This window comes from Carcharhinus amblyrhynchos, chromosome 35, assembly GCF_965287045.1.
Source record: "Carcharhinus amblyrhynchos chromosome 35, sCarAmb.v2.hapA, whole genome shotgun sequence".
NCBI classification, from domain to species: Eukaryota; Metazoa; Chordata; class Chondrichthyes; order Carcharhiniformes; family Carcharhinidae; genus Carcharhinus; species Carcharhinus amblyrhynchos.
The window spans coordinates 10,705,722-10,712,869 of NC_137358.1; positions in this window are offsets into that span (position 1 = coordinate 10,705,722).

Here is a 7,148-nt window from a genome sequence, read left to right on the forward strand (position 1 = left end):
ACATGTGAATTAGGAGCAGGACTAAGCTGCGCAGCCCCTCAAGCCTGCCCCACCATTAAGAAAATCACGGCTGATCCGATTGTAACCTCAACCCCGCATTCCTGCCGACCCCCTGATAACCTTTCACCCCCTTATTAATCAAGAATCTATCCAACTCTGCCTTTCAGAAAGAGAGTTCCTCACGATCCTTTAAGAGAAATAGATTCACCTCGTCTCTGTCTTAAATGAGCAGCCCGTATTTTTAAGTTGTGACCACTAGTTTTAGGGATTCAATTTTTTTTTAATGCTTACTCTATCCTTAAAGATGCAAAGCCAGTGTTCAGGGTGAACTGGGCAAACCCAAATCCATTCCTTGCTTACTCCAAAAATCAAATCCAAATTCCAACTGAATCCGATTCAAGGTCCCCCACAAGAAAGTCCCCACAGGATCCAAACTGAAAAGGCATTACACCCCATCTTGGGCTTGATCTTAAGTTTCAAGTGTAAGTTTATTTATTAGTATCACAAGTCAGCTTACATTAACACTGCAATGAAGTTACTGCAAAAATCCCCTAGTCGTCACACTCTGGCACCTGTTGGGGTACATTGTGGGAGAATTTAGCACGGCCAATGCACCAAACTAGCACACCTTTTGGACTGTGGGAGGAAACTGCAGCAGCTAATGAAAACCCACGCAGACACGGGGAGAACATACAGACTGTGCACAGACAGTGACCCAAGCTGGGAACTGAAACTGGGTCCTGGCACCATGAGGCAGCAGTGCTAACCACTGTGCCACCATGCCGCTGCTCTGTGCCATTGTGACACTTGATCTTATTCAGTCATTCTAAGGGTCCAGAAATGTCACTCCCTCAGTGCTGCACCTGAATGCCAGCCTGGGAATTCATGGTCAAATCCTAGAGTGGGGTGACTATGTGAACGTTTGACTCAGATAAGTGTGTTGCTGCCAAGCCTTAGACTCAGACGTGAATCCTGCCACCCTGTGGTGCAGCATATTGCAGCGGAGTAGTGAGTGACTGTTGAGTCAGATGTCAGCTGAGATTGAAAACTAATGATTGCCAATTGCTGTGAGTTATCTCAGAAACACCCTGCCAGGGAATATAGAGGCCATCATAAGTCCTGCGCGTCTATGAGTAAGGAGCCTTCCACAATCCACGCCAACCAACACTGTGGAGATATCACAGAATAACAGAATCACTACAGTGCAGAAGGAGGCCACTCGGCACATCGAATCTGTATCCACTCTCTGATAGAGCATCCCACTTAGACCCTATCTCCATGACCATATGTACTTATGGTCATGGAGATAGATAGGCTGAAGGATCTAGACAGGCTGGGCGAATGGGCCAGGAACTGGCAAATGGAATTTAATGTTGGCAAATGTGAGGTTGTCCACTTTGGTAGGAATAATGGTAGGAAGGACTATTACTTACGTGGCGAAAAACTGCAGCATGCGACGGTGCAGAGGGACCTCGGGGTCCTTGTGCATGAGTCGCAAAAACCCAGCCTGCAGGTGCAGCAGGTGGTCAGGAAGGCAAATGGGATGCTGGCCTTCATAGCGAGGGGGATTGAATATAAAAGTAGGGAGGTCTTGCTGCAGCTGTATAGGGCACTGGTGAGGCCGCAGCTGGAGTACTGTGTGCAGTTTTGGTCGCCACACTTACGCAAGGATATTTTGGCCTTGCAGGGAGTGCAGAGGAGGTTTACTAGGCTGATACCGGAGTTGAGGGGGTTGAACTATGAGGAGAGGCTGAATAAACTAGGCTTGTACTCGTTAGAGTTTAGAAGAATGAGGGGAGATCTCATTGAGACATATAAGATGATGAATGGGATGGATAGGATAGAGGTGGAGAGGCTCTTCCCGGTCAGAAAGGACAGTAGGACTAGAGGGCACAGCCTCAAGATAAAGGGGGGGGAGGTTTAGAACGAAGTTGAGGAGGAACTTCTTCACTCAAAGGGTGGTGAATCTCTGGAATTCTCTGCCCGTTGAAGTGGTGGAGGCTGCCTCGCTAAATATTTTTAAGACACGGGTTGATGGGTTTTTGATAAGAGAGGGGATTAAGGGTTATGGGGAGAGGGCGAGAATGTGGAACTGAGACACGACAGATCAGCCATGATCTTATTGAATGGCGGGGCAGGCTCGAGGGGCTAGATGGCCTACTCCTGCTCCTATTTCTTATGTTCTTATGTACTTAATCTGCTTACCTACACATCTTCACAAACTAAGGGGCAATGTTGCATGGCCAATCTACCGAACATATCTACACATCTTTCAGCATTAAGGGGCAATTTAGTATGGTCAATACACCTATCCTGCACATTTTTGGACTGCGGGAGGAAAGTGGAGCACCCGGTGGAAACCAATGCAGACACTAGGAGAATGTGCAAACTCTACACAGTCATCCAAAGCTGGATTCGAACCCAGGTACCTGGAGTTGTGAGGCAGCAGTGCTGACCACCGTTCCTCCATGCCACCCATGTCCTTGGATCAATTTTCTTAATTTCTGAGAACTTGCCCAACACTGGCAAAACCAAACATACCTTCATCCAGTTGTGGTGAATCTGTGGAATTGCCACAGAAGGCTGTAGAGACCAGGTCATTGAGTGTATTTACAACAGAGATAGATAGATTCTTGATTGGTACGGGGATCAAAGGTTACAGGGAAACCTACAGCCATGATGGAATGGTGGAGCAGACTCGATGGGCCAAGTAACCTAATTCTGTTCCTATATCTTATGGTCTTATGGTTAGCAAGAGAGGGCAAACTGTGGGCATCGTGCCCCTGGCATTCTGCCTGGCAGCCAAAATTCCCCAACACTACAATCCCCATAACCACATATTTTGCAAATTATCTCCATAATAGAAATAGATTCTCTGCTGAAGAGATGAATTTGTTTAACATGAATTGTGGTGTGAAATTTGCTAAGTACAATGAACTACAAATTAATTATTTCTACAGATTGCTCTTGTGTTTCTGTTAACAGCATCTGTAAATTGATATCCAATGTACCACATCATAGACAGAGTGTGGCAATATTAATCTGATTCCGGTGTCATTGGGGGTAGTACGACACATCAATTCAAAGATTTATTCAATACTGCTCTTATGAAATAAAACTTGCATTTATGTGAAGACCCCCATGCATTTTACCAGTTTTAAGGTTACAAATGTGGCTGCTAATATGGGCTTAGCAAGGTCTCACTAAATGCAATGGGTCAATGGCTTCCTTCTAAGCTGGTTAGGATTGTATTCATTGGAGTTTAGAAGAGTGAGAGGGGATCTTATAGAAACTTATAAAATTCTAACAGGATTAGACATGGTAGATTCAGAAAGAATGTTCCCGATCATGGGGGGGGGTCTAGAATTAGGGGTCATAGTTTGAGGATGAGGGGTAAACCTTTTAAAACTGAGGTGAGGAGAAATTTCTTCACCAAGAAGGTGGTGAATGTGTGGAATTCACTCCCACAGAAAGTAGTTGGGGCCAAAACATTGTGTGATTTCAAGAAGAAATTAGATATAGCTCTTGGGGCTAAAGGCATCAAGGGATATGGGAGGAAGGAGGGTTCGGGATATTGAATTTGATGATCAGCCATGATCATAATGAATGGCAGAGCAGGCGTGAAGGGCGAACAGCCTACTCCTGCTTCGAGTTTCAATGATTCTATGATTCCATGCTGGGTTGCCGGTCTGTGTTGAAAGTCTGCACTGATGTTGATTATTTAGAGCTTACACCTGTTGCGTTTCTGTTTTCTCGAGGACAGCCGGCACTTACATCAGCAGTTGGTGCGAGTTTGACACTCATGCCCCAAGGTTAAATGCCGTGCATGAAGGGGAGATATAGGTGGTGTGCTTCCAGATGAGCTTCTTTGTAAATGCCCCACCACTGAAAATGTACAAACTTGCTTTAATATGGTGCCTTTTAAGTCAGCCAGATGCACTTCCCAGTTAATAAAGTATTTTTGTACACAAGCACCCCCCACCGCCTCCAATGAACACCAGTCTGATAATGACCAGAGGATCATTATTTTGTGTGCAATGTTGTTTGAGGGCTAAACATTAACATTTGTAGAATCCCTACCGTGCAGAAGGAGCCATTCAGCCCATCGAGTTTGCACCAACAACAATCCCACTCAGGCCCTATCACCGCAACTTCATGTGTTTCCCCTGCTGGTCCCCCTGACACCAAGCTTGGCCAATCCACCCAACCTGCACATCTTTGGAGTGTGGAGAAAACTGGAGCACCCAGAGGAAACTCACATAGACACGGGGAGAATGTGCAGACTCTGCAGACAATGACTCAAGCCAGAAATTGAACCCGGGTCCCTGGTGATGTGAGGTAGCAGTGCTAACCACTGTGCCACCATGCCGTTCTCTGCTCTTCTTTGAAATAGCTCCTTGAGGTCTTTTACCTCCATCTCACAGGGCAGATGGGGCCTCGGTTTAATGTTTCATCTGAAACGCACTACCTGTAACAGTGCAGTATTGCCCCAGTACTGCACTGGAGTGTCAGCCTGGATTATGTTTTTAAGTTCCTGAGGTGGAATGTAGGTGCTTGATTTGGAAGCAATTATTCTAACCACTTCGGGTGTCGACAATACTGGCACTTATTGTCCATCCCTATTTGCCCTAAGAGCATTAAGACACAGCCAAACAGTATGAAACTGGAGTCACACATCAGCCAGACCAGGAGAGTTCCCTTCCCTAGAGGACATTAATGAACAAACTCCATTTTTAAAATTTGTTGACAGGATGTGGGCACTTCTGGCTCAGCCAGCATTTATTGTCCATCCCTAGTTGCCCCTTGAGAAGGTGGTGGTGAGCTGCCTTCTTGAAACACTGCAGCCCCTGAGGTGTAGGTATGCCCATAGTGCTGTTAGGGAGGGAATAGACACTGGGCTAGCGTATCAGCCTCTACTGAGTGCTTACTTTGGGCAGGAAGGGGAAGCAGAGGGCTAATGAATGCCACTGCAACATTCAACTGACATGAGCAAGTCTTTTTGCAAAGGGGTTGGAGGATTACATGGGAATTCCCTCAAAGAAATAAACTGGCGTAACGCTGCACTTCTGTTGAAACTTCTCTAGGAAATTCCCATGTTGATGTGTTCGATTTTTTAATGGCAGCGACCAAGAATGCTGTATTTGGCATTCTGGACTGAGTTCTGCTGAATAGTGCAAATGAAGGGAAGCGTTTGTCAAGACCAAGGCTGCTTCGTAATGGCAAAGTGGGAAAATTATGTCATAAGACCACTAGATATAGGAGCAGAATTAGTCCTTTCAGCCCATCGAGTCTGCTCTGCCATTCGACCATGACTGAGAAGTTTCTCAGCCCCATTCTCCTGCCTTTTCCCAGTAACCTTTAATCCCCTTCCCAATCAAGAACCTATCTATCTCTGTTTTAAATACATTTAATGATCCGGCCTCCGCAGCCTTCTGTGGCAATGAATTCCACAGATTCACTACCCTCTGGCTGGAGAAATTCCTCCTCATCTTGGTTTTAAAGGGCCATCAATTTTCTCTGAGGCTGTGCCCTCTGATCCTAGTCTCTCCTACTAATAGAAACATCCTCCCCACATCCACTCTATCCAGACCTTTCAGTATCCTGTAAATTTCAATGAGATTCCTCCCTCATCCTTCTAAACTCCATCAAGTACAGACTCAGAGTCCTCAAACGCTCCTCACATGTCAGGAACTCAGTCATCTATTGTTATTTAATGGAAACAGTTGGAGACATGTGGAAGTGGAAATTTTTCTGATTCTTGACTGTGATAGAGAGGTCCAACAAAATTCGTTCCGACCAAATAACTTGTCTTTATTTACGAAAGAACGCATGCAGTAATGGCAGTAACTTGAGCTCGGAGAGTTCCTTCTCCAGTCCGTGCTTACATAAAGAATCAGTTCAGTATTTATACATCATCATTATCAGTTTGCATGACCGGAACTTATTCAGGAATTTGATCAATAGATGCATCATAAGTAATGTCATAAGCAATGGTACAACTTGCTGACCTCCTAGAACTCTTTGTCTCATCATTCGTACCTTTATCTTGTCCTTTTGATAGAACAAAAGAAGGCTGATGACTTTGTCATCTCTGACCTTATTACTCATACAGCCCTAGGTTATGCGGAGTCAGCCTTATCAGGTCTTGACCTTTTCCAGTCTTATTCACATCTTAAGTTATGTGGAGTCAGTCTTATTAATTCTTACAGAGGTCTGGCATTTTGAAATAGCTTGATCAACTTTCCTTATTTTGTACTAAATACTTTACCAATTTTCCCATCATGCTACTACTTCATTCGTACAACTTCATGGACAGAGCATTGGAATCTGATGACAAAAACAGAAAATGCTGGAAAATCTCAGCAGTACTGACAGCATCTGTGGAGGGAGAATAGAGGCAACGTTTTGAGTCATCCAGTCTCAAAACATCGGCTTTATTCTCTCTCCACAGATCCTGTCAGACCTGCTGAGATTTTCCAGCATTTTCTGCTTTTATTTGAGATGCCAGCATATGCAGTATTTTGTCATTATCTAATGGAATCCTATGCCTAGGTAGAAATTATGTTTGGATCAGATATGCTTTATCAAGACTTAACTGCAATTCAATCTTAAGACTCATTAGGAGGGATAATAAAATTTGAAAAGTCTTAATACGGTTGTTTTTCAAGTTCTATAATTTCACCAAATACAGAAAGTGCAGAGCACAGTTGGTTGAAATAACCTACTTAAGTGGTATAATGCATGGATTTTGATATAAATCATTGTATAATTGGTTTTACATCTATCAAGTTATGTAAGCTTTTAAATGCCTTATTACAAGGGAGTTATGAGGTCCCCCATTGAGTTGCTCTTTGCCTAATGCTCCCACTGAAAGCCAAAGAGAAATGGCACAACAGTGAAGGAAGGATGCCTTCCCCAGAACATTGCTGCCGAGAGGAGGAAGGAGGGGAGGGATTCCAATCCCATCTTTAACTCGTTGCAATAGGAGGCTTTGTGAAGGTGTAAATGATAAATGCCTGGGAGCTTTCACCTGAATTTTATTAGCTGCACCACTTCACTGGAAGTGCAGCTCAGTCCCTCAGTCACATCTGGGATAAACACCTTTTCTCTTTATTGCAAAAATGGGCGACAGATCCATGTACTTCAGG